Source organism: Palaemon carinicauda, chromosome 4, assembly GCF_036898095.1.
Source record: "Palaemon carinicauda isolate YSFRI2023 chromosome 4, ASM3689809v2, whole genome shotgun sequence".
NCBI lineage: Eukaryota > Metazoa > Arthropoda > Malacostraca > Decapoda > Palaemonidae > Palaemon > Palaemon carinicauda.
This window is the reverse complement of record NC_090728.1, coordinates 90076083-90089456: the sequence shown is the minus strand read 5'-3', so window position 1 is coordinate 90089456 and position 13374 is coordinate 90076083.

Genomic DNA, 13374 nt, shown 5'->3' with positions numbered 1-13374 from the left:
CCACGAAAGGGGATCAAGCTCGTTACAGAGTACCTATCGCTTCTCTGTCCTCCCTAAGGGAATGATCCCCCCTTAGGGTTGCGTCCGAGAATGAGGAACGACCTGTCCTTCCTCGATTGCTGAGGCTAGGTTACCTAACCTTCCCTGCAATTGCGATACGTCTTCCAACCTTCCTGGCTCAGGGTGTGACAGCCCTGCTCTAGGTTAGGCTTGGGGGGAGTTAGTTCTGTACCTTGCTTGAAACGGTACCTATGCACCGTTCTCAGCCTGGCTGCCTACCTTAGGCTAGGGAGCGTCCTCCCTTCCTTGGTGGGGCCTTGGTACAGAACCTCTCCTATGGAAGACCCTTCTTCTTCTCCCCTCCCCACCTATCTCTTGTATGGCCTAGCCTATACTTTGGTTAGCCTATACCCATCTGTCCCCTGTCCTGTAACTCCTCCTTAGGGTGGAGTGATAGGGCTACCTTGAGTCCCTGTGTGCAGTCCGCTCTGGTACATACAGTATACCCTTCATAGTGTCCTATGGGGTTAGCCACTGGATGCGTTTTGTCTGCAGGGGTTCTCCCCCCTCTTGGGTGTTCCCTAGCCCTCCCTTGGGCTACACTGGCTCCCGGCCGCCTGCGGCCCCTGCCACTGGGTGATAGGGCTAGCCCCTATCATGGGTACACCCATTCAGGTGGGATGTCTTGGGGTTCGTGTCCGTGCCCCTACATCCCTCCTTCTGTCTCTTCTCTGTCCTGGTGCCGGCCCCTTGCCGCCTCCACTGTCGGTGATACCGACCTCCCCCTTGGTGACTCTTCCTTAGCCCACATGGCCGGCAGCCCTCCGTGTGCCGGAGGGCTGCCACCTCCCGTCGGCTTACAGCCGATGGCCTACCCTCATACCTCCCAGCTTGGTCGCCTGTCCACCGGACCGGCTCCCCCCCGGCAGCCGGCATCCATTGCCGACGGCCCGGTTCTGCCATGGCTCACCCTTATCCTTGTCACCAAGCCGGCAACCTTCGGCTGCCGGAGCCCCCGCCTCCTGCCGGCGTGTCGCCGTTGTGCCGGCGGCCGCCATCCTGGCATTTCTCTTGACTTACCCATAGGTCTTCCCTAATGCCAGAAATGCTGCTGGAGCGGCCTCCGGCATGCCGCCGGTCTGCCGGTGCCTTCCGGAGGCGCCAAGAGGCTTGCACCCCTTATTCTAGCTATCATCTCATGCTGATAGCCCTACCTTGCATTTAGATGGCTTGTCTACATAGATAGATAGGTATTGTTATACCATTCTATTAGTGGCAATGCTATCTTCTTGCATTCCGCAATTTTCCAGCATGCTGTGTGTACCTTAGCACGGCTGGTTGACGGAAACCGTTGCCCTATGGGATCACCTACATCCCTTTTTCTTGGTCTGAGTGGTCTCAGTCCTAGATTCATATCCTTGGCAATTTCTAATAGAATTCCCCTTGCCTCCCTGGCAATCCTGATAGAATTCTGCCTTGTGTCCTCGGTCACAAACAAATTGCCTATGGATAAGGTTACGGTAACCAGTCGGGCGGGTTACACGGAGTATGTGTCTATCTACTTCACTTCCCGCTCTTCTCTCAACATCACAATATTGATCTAACTTAAGCTAAGTTAAGTTAAGTTAAAAATTAATTCCTTAATTATTACTTCTAAATATAAGTCATTGTTATGACTCCCCCATACTCATGTTCTCTTTCTCTTACAGGAGGAGCACATGAAGTGCGAGCACGACTTCTGCGGAGTGAAGCGTCCGCACTTCTACGGGCATACGGCGTGTAGGACCCACGCCCCTTGCGCCAACAAGAAAGGCGATCTGAAGTTTTGGGACCCGCAGAACTGTACAGTCTGCAAGGATCGCCTGGTCGAGGCGTTCAACAACCCTCCCTCAGCGGAGATCAGGGACGCTTCTAGAGAGAAGCTACGCAAATGGGTGCGTGGCTTCCAGAAGAACGCCACTGGACCATACCTTGCCACCGAAGACTTGAGGGCCTTGCTTTTCCCGAAGGCATCCCCAGACTCTGTGGTCCCCAAGGATCAGATCCCCACCGTCCAGATAACGGTGGAACCTGATGTCGTCATGGCCCAATCCATGCACGAGTGCCACCTGGATGCCGACAACGCAGATCGTATGTTGGAGGTGTCGGAGGATATGAAGAGAAACCTCATGGGCGAAGAACTCGACTATGAGGAAGACCAGGTGGAATACCCTGAGTCGGAGCAAGAGGTCGCTCCACCTTCCGCCCCCACACCGACTCCCACGCTGACGGACGTATCACTCCTGTCCACCTCCGCTACCCCGGACCACAACCCAGCCAGCGCCCAGGAGATGTTCCGTATGCTCGAAGCTCTTATGGATAAGAAGCTTTGTGAGACGCAGGAATACATCAGGACCAACATGGGAGGTCCTAAACAACCGAAAAGGATTTCGGTTAAAGACCTTCCAGCATGCTCAGATACCAACCCCTGGAGGTATGCTGAGCACATGCCAATAACGACGGGCAAGATCTTCATTAGCGAGAAGATCGGCTCAATCGTGCTGGAAGAAGTGGAATTCTTCCCAAACTTCGAGGCATACCCGGACTGTTACGTCCGACTTCGTTCAGAACCTGCCTCTAAAGAAGAGACCGAACCGAAGGAGGTGATTGTGTTTGATCTCCCGAAGGCCCAGGCTATGCTGGCCAAGACTGTGAAGAGTAGGGGCTTTACTTGCTCAGCACTTCCAGCGCTCAGCAAGAAGCACCCTACCTACGTCGCACCAGATGATGCGACCTTCCCATTCCTAGAAAAGGCCTTCGCTGCGGTACATAAGGCAGTGGAAGAAGGAAAACCTTGCCCTGCACTGGAGGAGTGCAGACCCTTCTCCCTGACTACTCCCCCCGATGTTCGACACTGGAAGGATGTCCAGCACACATTCGTGGTAGGGAAACTAGAACCTGTCGTAGCTGGACGTCAGTTTAACGAAGACCTCCCAAAACTTAATGACCATCTCCTTCGTCGGGAACAAGACACGAAGGAAAGGCTCGCCGCATCCATGTCCCTCCAGGTACAGCTTGACCTCATGGCAGGTGACTCCAGGGTCCCTGATTACTACATGGTCCTTGCCAAAACGCACTTGGCGACCGTAGTAAAGGACCTGTATAGCTTCACGAAGGCTCGTAGAGCCTGTCGTGAATTCGTGTTCTCAAGTGCCACAGTGAGACACGAACCCCAGAGGCTGATTTCCTCCAACATCTGGGGCAAGCACCTCTTTCCCTCCTCCCTTATGAAAGAGATCACTGACAAGGCCGCCACGGAGAACAGGAACCTTCTCCACAAGTGGGGCATGTCAAAGAAGAGGAAGTCCTCTCAGGACGATGGCCCTCAGCCTAAGAGGAAATCCTCCAAGCCGAAACCCCAGCAACGTCACCAGAGACGGCAGTTTCCGGGACCCGCTACTCCCCAAGTGGCTGCTCAGCCACAACAGACCTTTCAGCTGGTCACTCAACCGGTCTTGTCACAGTCACCGGTTTTCACCCCTGCATTTGAGCAACAGTCAACTACCTTTCGTCCCAAAGGTAGAGGCTCAAACAGGGGTGCAGGCAGAGACGCATCTCGCCGTCCCTCCAGAGGCAGAGGAGGAAGGGGAGCTAGCGGCCGAGGCAGTAAACCCTCGGGACACCAGAAGCAATGAAGTGCTTCCGGTGGGAGGAAGACTCCGCCAATTCCAGGATCATCGGACCTTCGATCCCTGGGCACACAGCATCGTCAAGAAGGGTCTAGGCTGGAGTTGGACTTAACCACCCCCAACCTTCCAGCAATTCTTCCAACAATCAACCCCCCTTCTGGAAGAATATGTCCTAGATCTCTTGAACAAGAAGGTGATTAGGAGGGTAAAGTTAACTAGGTTCCAGGGGAGACTGTTTTGCATCCCCAAGAAGGACTCCAACAAACTCAGAGTCATTCTAGACTTATCCCCCCTCAACAAGTTCATAGCGAACGACAAGTTCAAGATGCTGACTCTCCAACAGATAAGGACCCTTCTGCCTCAGGGTTCCTACACGGTCTCCGTAGACCTGGCGGATGCCTACTGGCACGTTCCAATGAACCACCACGCTTCCTCCTACCTAGGATTTCGACTCCAAAGGAAAAGCTACGCCTTCAGGGCCATGCCCTTCGGCCTCAACGTGGCCCCTCGGATCTTCACAAAGCTGGCAGACGCCATCGTTCAACAGCTTCATCTCCGCGACGTCGAGGTGATGGCCTACCTCGACGACTGGCTGGTCTGGGCTTCATCGCCCGAGGACTGTATAAGATCCTGCAACAAAGTCTTCCAGTTCCTAGAGCACCTGGGATTCAAGATAAACACAAAGAAATCTCGCCTCTCTCCAGCTCAGAAGTTCCAATGGTTAGGAATCCAGTGGAATCTTCAGTCACACCACCTTTCCATCCCCCAAAAGAAAAGGAAGGAAATAGCAGGGTCTGTCAAGAGACTGCTGAAATCCAAACGGATCTCAAGACGTCAGCAGGAACGAGTTCTAGGCTCTCTACAGTTCGCCTCAGTGACAAACCCAGTGCTACGTGCACAGCTAAAGGATGCAGCGGGAGTCTGGAGACGTTCCGCATCCATCGCTCGAAGAGACCTCAAGAGACGGCTCCCAAACAGACTTCGGTTACTCCTAAAGCCGTGGTTGGAAGCAAAGGCCCTGAAAAGGTCCATCCCTCTTCAACAACCACCTCCATCACTCAACATCCACACGGACGCTTCGCTGGAGGGTTGGGGAGGTCACTTCCACCAAAGAAAGGTTCAAGGAACATGGTCTCCCCTATTCAAGACGTTTCACATCAACATCTTGGAGGCCATGGCGGTCCTTCTAACTCTGAAGAAACTCTCCCCGCTTCCCTCGATCCATATTCGTCTAACCCTAGACAACTCGGTGGTAGTTCGATGTCTCAATCGCCAAGGCTCAAGATCGCCCCAGATAAATCAGGTGCTTCTGAAAATCTTCCGTCTGGCAGAGAAGAAGAAATGGCACCTGTCTGCAGTTCACCTACAAGGATTCCGCAACGTGACGGCGGACGCTCTATCTCGGACAAGCCCGATAGAGTCGGAATGGTCTCTAGACGCAAGATCCTTCTCCTTCATCTCTCACCAAGTCCCAGAACTTCAGATCGATCTCTTCGCAACGAGCGACAACAATCAACTTCCTCGATATATGGCCCCGTACGAGGACCCCAAGGCAGAAGCGGTGGATGCCATGTCACTGGATTGGAACAGATGGTCCAAGATCTACCTGTTCCTTCCCACCAACCTTCTGCTGAAAGTCCTCTCCAAACTGAGAACCTTCAAAGGAACAGCAGCCCTAGTGGCTCCCAAGTGGCCCCGGAGCAACTGGTACCCCCTAGTCCTGGAGCTACAACCCACGCTGATCCCTCTCCCAGGCCCAGTTCTCGCCCAGCAAGTACAGAAGTCGACTGTCTTCGCTTCATCATTGAAAGTCAGGGACCTTCATCTCATGATTTTTTCTCCCTAGCCATGAAGAAAAGGTTTGGGATATCGAAGAAGAGTCTCGACTTCCTCGAGGAATACAAGACAAGAGGAATACAAGACAAGACCGAATCCACACGACGGCAATACGAATCATCCTGGAGAAAATCACCATCGATTTTTGCATGTCCTTCTTTATTCACCTTCATGGACAAGGCTTGGCAGCCAACACGATTTCTACTTGCAAATCGGCCTTGACTAGACCGCTAATGTACGCCTTCCAGATTGATCTGTCCAGCGACATCTTCAATAAACTGCCGAAGGCATGCGCTCGTCTACGCCCAGCACCCCCACCAAAACCGATCTCCTGGTCCCTGGACAAGGTGCTCCATTTTGCCTCCAACTTGGACAATGATTCGTGCCCTCTCAAGGATCTGACTCAAAAGGTTATTTTTCTTTTTGCTCTTGCCTCAGGAGCCCGAGTCAGCGAAATAGTGGCACTATCAAGGAACGAGGGTCACATTCTGTTTACAGACTCAGGAGACCTTACCCTCTTCCCGGATCCGACGTTTCTCGCCAAAAACGAACTACCCACCAAAAGATGGGGCCCTTGGAGAATCTGCCCCCTGAAAGAAGATGCCTCTCTTTGTCCAGTAGAGAGCCTCAAGGTCTATCTTCGTAGAACTTCTGACTTTGGTGGAGGCCAACTCTTCAAAGGAGAAACATCGGGCAGCGACCTGTCACTGAAACAACTAAGAGCGAAAATCACCTACTTCATTCGCAGAGCGGATCCTGACAGTTCACCCGCAGGTCATGATCCTAGAAAGGTTGCATCGTCTCTGAATTTCTTTCAGAGTATGGATTTCGAAAGCCTTAAGAGTTTCACAGGCTGGAAATCCTCGCGTGTTTTCTTCAAACATTATGCGAAACAAGTGCATGAAGTCAAACATTTTGTGGTAGCCGCAGGTAGTGTTATGAAACCTGCACCTAACTCTGCATAGAACAGTGAGTTACTTGGGACTCTAACTCCTCGGGTGCCTTTGTTGACCCTCGCGTGATACGTAGTGATTTCAAAGACACTTAGTGTTTTTTCATAAACTGTTCTTCTCCCAGGTGAAATGTCATAGTCGTCACATGAGTGCCACATGCCTAGAGCATGATGTGTTTTCTTTTTAAAGACTAACGTTCCTCTGGAACGAGTGCCTACTAATAATTTGAAATTCTCTTTCAGATTCAAGAGCAAGTCTTTCATGACTATGTACATTATAATTTGTTGTAAATTACCTTTACATATTTATTGCATTTAATTACCATATTCTGCAATTGTGAAATAAAATTTCTATTTTATTACTTGTGCGTCTCAATCCGCTCCTACTTATACTATGAAATACATGACTGTCATAGTTTTATTATCCCCTTCCTCTTATATACGATGAAGATTACTAAGGATTCAATCCTTATTATATACTCACCTCTGCAATGTAATATTCCTACCCGAATACTTACTTACATCATGCCTTCGAGACCAGACGATTCTCTCTCTTCACATACAGTGCCTAACCGTCACTTGTCTGCTATTGAGAATGTTCCTATATGAATACCAACCATTCAGTCTTGTCTCCAAGTTCTTCATGTTCTCCCAGCAAGGTGGGTAGCCCTTCGATGACCACTTTGATCTTCAGCATGGTCCGTTGGGACTTCACTGCCAGGGGGGCAGGAAGTTTTCTTCCCTACGGTTCCTCTATTGAGATTACTGTGCTATCCTGTTCAAAGCCCTCGGCACTTACACTACAAGGAGAAATTCTACCACGATACATTGATTCTCTGGTATTCTTCCATCAGGACGCCATGGCTTGAGCCCAAAAAACGGATTTTGAGCGAAGCGAAAAATCTATTTTGGGTGAGATAGCCATGGCGTCCTGATGGACCCTCCCTGCTACTTCGTCCAGTTTTTTCAGGTCCCACCCTGTCCTGCTGTATCATGGTGATCGGCAAGCAACTGGCTTCAGGATGAGGACGGACGTGACGTCATTTAGCAATGGCGCCCGTTTGTTTACGTCTCGAGTACCAAAAGTAGCCACGGACGAGATTAGCTGTGGAACGGCTCCCCAGCTATTCTCCGCCCCTACACATTGAAGTGTTAACTCTATGTGGGGTGCAGATAGCTATGTGGCGCGTTAATACATGCGTCCCCTGTTGATATACGATGTCTTAAAAGGGAAACCTTTAGGATACTCGCTCCAGAAGTTAGAATTCTGTGATAACCTGTGGTTAAATTTTCTGGGAATATCTAGTAGTTATATACCCAATGAAGCTACCAAAAAGGAACCTTCCATCAGGACGCCATGGCTATCTCACCCAAAAATAGATTTTTCGCTTCGCTCAAAATCCGTTTAGGAGGACCAACTCCTAGGCTAGGAAAGTCTGAAAGACACATCGCTAGTTGCAGGGAGGAAGGAGCAACCCAACCAAGTGCAACTGGGGAAGGGCACAGCCCTTCCTAATGTCTCAGGTGCGACCCTAAGGGGGGTTCATTCTCTTAGGGTAGGCTGAGAAGCGATAAATACTCTGGGTAAAGACAAGATTCTCCCTATAGATAAGGGAAAAGCAAGGCTACCCAGAGGGAATTACCCGTAGGCAAGGGGAATAGGGAGCATACAAGGGTTCCTACATTAGGTTAGGAGGGGGTTGGTACACAAACCATCTCAGTCCCTTGTATGGTCCCCGAAGGCAAAAACACTTACATCACAGTAACTAGTATGTTTAATAATGCCAAAATCTTCATAACTTAACTTAGGAACACTAATATATATCATGCATGCAAATGAGCACTAGGCTTTCAAGCCTAGGGGCTAAGCTAGCGATCTAGTATGGGGTCAAACAGCGACTGTAGTCTAACGAGCGCTAAAGCACGATATAATGATTTCCTAGCTATGAAGACTAAATAACTAATAATATTAATTAGTTAAAGGACCGGGGAAGGCTGTTCTGGCTAACTAAATAAGGCATGCAACGTGGCGCGTCCGGTATCGGCACAGCTCCGCCACAAAACACAATATTTTAGGAAAAATAGAAGTTATTTTACGGCCAGAGCTTATTTAAACAATACTAGGACCTGGTACTCAACTTTCCAGAAGAAGGCGAGGCTGAAGGCTGCGACATTACGGCGATGTAAGCAGATAAAAGAGGCACTTGGGAAAAATTCGACTTAGCGTAGAAGCTACAGGCGAAAGGATAAGGACGGACGTGACGTCATTTAGCAATGGCGCCCGTTTGTTTATGTCTCGAGTACCAAAAGTAGCCACGGATGAGAGTAACTTTGGAACGGCTCCCCAGTTACTCAGCCACCTTTCCATATCGAAGTGTTAACTCTATATGGGGTGCAGATAGCTATGTGGCGTGTTCATACATGTGTCCCCTGTTGATATACAATATCCTAGAGGGAAACCTTTAGGGTACTCGCACCAGAAGTTAGAATTCTGTGATAACCTTTAGTTTAATTCTCTGGGAATATCCACTGTAGTTAAATATACCCTAGGAAGCTACTGAAGGAACCCTCCATCAGGACGACATGGCTTGAGCCCAAAAAAGCTATTAAAAACTGGAAGTCGTTCTGCTATCTAAATAACACATGCCTAACGAACGACGGCGCCATGGCGTTTCCAGTAACTGGCCTAGCTCTTAAACACAATGAAATACTCTAATTTCATTGTGAAACAGGAGCTAAAATATACTCATAGTAAAGACCCGATACTCAACTTTCCAGAGGCGGAAGAAGATGGAGAAAGCATAATAATAATCCTGTAAAACGATCGAAAAGTTAGATCACCAGGAAATATCACCGAGCGAGATCGCTACAAAAAAGTGAATGTCCGCTGTCGTGGGAATGGCGCTGTTGTATTCCCAATAGTATTACGAGAGCTGGGAGAGCCTTTGGACGGCTCCCTTTTGCCACATCCTCCTCGAAACCAAAATGCTGTTTGGGGTGCAGATTGCTATGGAGGCGTGTCAAGAATGCGTCCGCTGATATTATGCGATATCCTTTGGAGAAATTTTAAGGATATTTGCGCCAGGAGTTAGAATTCTGGATGCCTAAAGGTAAAATTCTCTGGGAATATCACTATAGCACATATATCCCTTATGAAGCTACTTTAAGGAACTTCCATCATGACGACATGGCTTGAGCCCAAAAAACGCATTTCTGGGCTCCGACCTGTGTCGCCCAGTGAAATGCTCCTAAAGCACCATTTCTAAGGTATATAACTGCTATTTTTGGGCTCAAGCCATGGCGTCCTGATGGAAGGATCCTTTTTGGTAGCTTCCTTGGGTAATCACTACTAGGATTTTCCCAGAGAATTAAACCACAGGTTATCACAGAATTCTAACTTCTGGAGCGAGTATCCTAAGGGTTTCCCCTTAAGACATCGTGTATCAACAGGGGACACGCATGTATTAACGTGCCACATAGCTATCTACACCCCATATAGAGTTAACGCTTCAATATGGCGGACAGGGAGTGGCTGGGAGCTGAGCCGCAGCCAATCTAGATGTGGCGATATCGGTACTCGCGATGTAAACAGACGGACGCCATTGCTTTTGATGACGTCACGTCCGTCCCCATTCCTTTTGCTAGTAGCTCGCTCGATTGGACGTATTTTTCCCTTTGTGCGACTTTATCTGCTTGCATCCTCGCCATGTCTCAACCTTCAGCTTCACCTTCTTCTGGAAAGTTGAGTACAAAGGTTTAAGTATTGTTTAAATAAGCTCTGACCGTAAAGTAAATCTTACTTTTCGAGATATTTGCATAATTGTGGCAGAGCTTTGCCAGACCGGTCAGCGCCATTTTATGACGCTGCTGTTGCTTGCATGCCTTATTTAGTTAGCCGCAACAGCCTTACCGGTATATAAATTACTAATCAGCGCTATTAGTTATTTAGTCTTCATAACTAGGAACTTTTATCGTGTTTTTGACGCATTAGTTAGGGTCTTCGCTGACCCCATACCAGTAGGCTTTGATTAGCCCCTAGGCCAGTGAGCCTATACCAGTGTTAATGCATGATATTTCAGTGATCCTAGTGTTAGTTATGAAGATTTTGGCATTATTTTACAATACCATTGACAGTGATGCAAGTGTTTTTCGCCTTTAGGGACCATATAGGGGGTAGGTTATCTTGAGTGCCTTGTTAACCTTACCTTATGATAGGACCCCTATATGCTCTCTTCATCCCTAGCCCTGGGCTTCCCTCTGGTAATCTTGTACCCTATTACATGTGATAGGACAAGACTCCTCAGAGTACTGTATCGCCTCCCCACCTAAGGGAATGACCCCTCCCTTAGTGTTGCGGGCCTTAAAGGTAGGATCACCTCCTTTAAGCTGAATCGGTCCTTGACCTTTTCCTTGCGATACGTCTTCTCCCTTCCTTGATTAGGGTCTAACAACCCTAATCCAGGTTAGGTTGGGAGGGCTGGTTTATGTACCTTGCTGAAATATACGCGTGCACCGTTTTTCAGTTGGTCCACCTACTATAGGTTAGGGTGAGCATCTCCCTTCCTAGGTGGCCGCTCTGGTGCATAACCCATCCTTTCTTATAAGAAGACCCTTTTCCCCCCCCCCAACCTATCTCTTGCCTAGCCTAACCTACCAGTAGGTTAGGCTTCATATGTCCCCTGTCCTACACTCCACCCTAGGCTGGAGTGCTGGACCCCGTGGTGCTCCCAGTGTTGTCCGCTCTGATACATAGACCTTCCATAGTGCTATGGAGTCAGTTATCATTTGGTCGACATGAAGAGTCTCCACCCCTTCTTTGGGTACACCCTGTCCTCTCTTGGACTGCCTTAGCCCCCGGCCCTTGCGGCCCCTGCTTAGGATGATAGATTCACCTCTATCATGGTGGTACCTTTTCCAGAGGTGTCTTGACTAGGCTAATACAGCCTTGCCATCCCACCTCCATCTTTGGTGCTTGTCCCTTGCCGCCTCTACCCCGGCATTACCGCCGCTACGGGTGACTTCCTTATCCTTGCCGCCTTCCCCCGAGTGCCGGGGGATCTCCGCCGGCCGCTGGCTTACCGCCGTGGCCTCTCCATTCCCTCATAGCCTCGGCACACTGCCGACCCCTCCCGGAGTGCCGGCACTAGCAGCCGGCCCCCGGCCCCGGCTATGCTCCCTTATCCTTACCCCTGTCACCCTCCGACTGCCTCCGGCTGCCGGAACCGCCGCTCCTTGCCGGCGGCCGCCGCTACCGGCTGCCGCCACCCTGGCTTCTTTTGACCATAGAATGATCATTCTTGAATGCCAGAAACTCTGCTCGAGCGGCTTCCGGCGTGCCGGGGGTATGCCGGACCCGTCCGGAGGCGGCAAGATGCCTTGCACCCCTTCTCTCAGCTATCTTTACTAGCGATAGCTCCTAAAAACCGCACCTAGACGGTTTGTTAACGCAGACAAACTGGTACGGAATCGTACACTTTGTTCAGTTTTCACTCTGTCTTCTTGCGTGTTTCATCTTTCCAGCACGCTACGTGTAATTGGCACGTCTGGTTGCCGGAACCTTACTAGGATCTCATGATCCTCAGACTTTCTTGATAAGATTTCAAGCCTAGTCTATAATATGGTTATTCTAGACGGAATTCCCATTATCAAGACACCTTCCATGGAGGCCTACGGCCACCTGGGACTGTCCGATGCTACGGCAACCAGCCGGGCGGGTTACACGAGGCATGCGTCTGTCTCCTTTCACCCACCCTTCTGTGCATCACAATTAACTTATGTTAATATTAACTTGTTAATAATTAACTTTATATACGAGCCATATTATGACTCTACAATACTCATCGTCTCTTTCTTTTACAGGAGGAGTACGTCAAGTGTGACCACGACTTCTGCGCGGTCCGTCGGCCACACTTCTATGGACACACGGCGTGTAGGACACACGCCCCTTGTGCTCACAAGAGAGGGGATCTCAAGTACTGGGGCCCCACCACCTGTTCGGTCTGCCAAGAATGCTTACAGAAAGCATTCTATGATCCTCCCTCAGCGGAGATTCGGGACACTGCTCGGGACAACCTACGCAAGTGGGTACGTGGCTTTCAAAAGAACGCCACTGGACCATACCTAGCCACAGAAGAAATGAGGTCTTTGCTGTTCCCAAAGGCCTCACCAGACTCAGTGGTCCCAGTCGAACAGATCCCCGTAGTCCAGATTACAGTGGAACCTGATACTGTCATGGCTCAGTCCATGAGTGATTGTCACCTGGATTCAGAACATGATGAACACATGTCAGAGATCTCGGAGGACACCGAGAAAACCCTTATGGCCCAGGGTGAAGGGGAGGATGATGAAGAAGAGGACCGGGTAGTATATACCGAGTCCGATAAGGAGGATGCCCCTCCCTCCATCCCCCCTCCTACTCCTACACCGACGGAAGTGTCTCTCCCGTCTACGTCCTCCACCACGACTCCTCTACCTACGGCACAGGATATGATTCGGCTCATTGAATCCGTGATGGAGCAGAAGCTCCAAGAAACTCACAAGATCATTCGGTCGATGGGAGGTTCCAAGGAATCTCGCAAAATCTCCATCAAGGACCTCCCCGCATGCTCGAGCGACAATCCGTGGCGATTCGCCGAGCATATGGTCATCGCTGACGACAAGATCTTCGTCAGCGATAAGATCGGTTCCATACCCCTGGAAGAAGTGGAGTTCTTCCCCCGCTTTGAGGCGTATCCGGACTGTTACGTCCGTCTACGTTCAGAACCATCCTCAAAGGAAGAGACCGAACCGAAGGAGAAAATAGTGTTCGATCTCTCGAAGGCCCAGGCTATGCTTGCCAAAGCGCTTAAGAGCAGAGGCTTTACCTGCTCTGGACTTCCGGCTCTGAGCAAGAAGTACCCCACCTACGTTGCGCCCGAT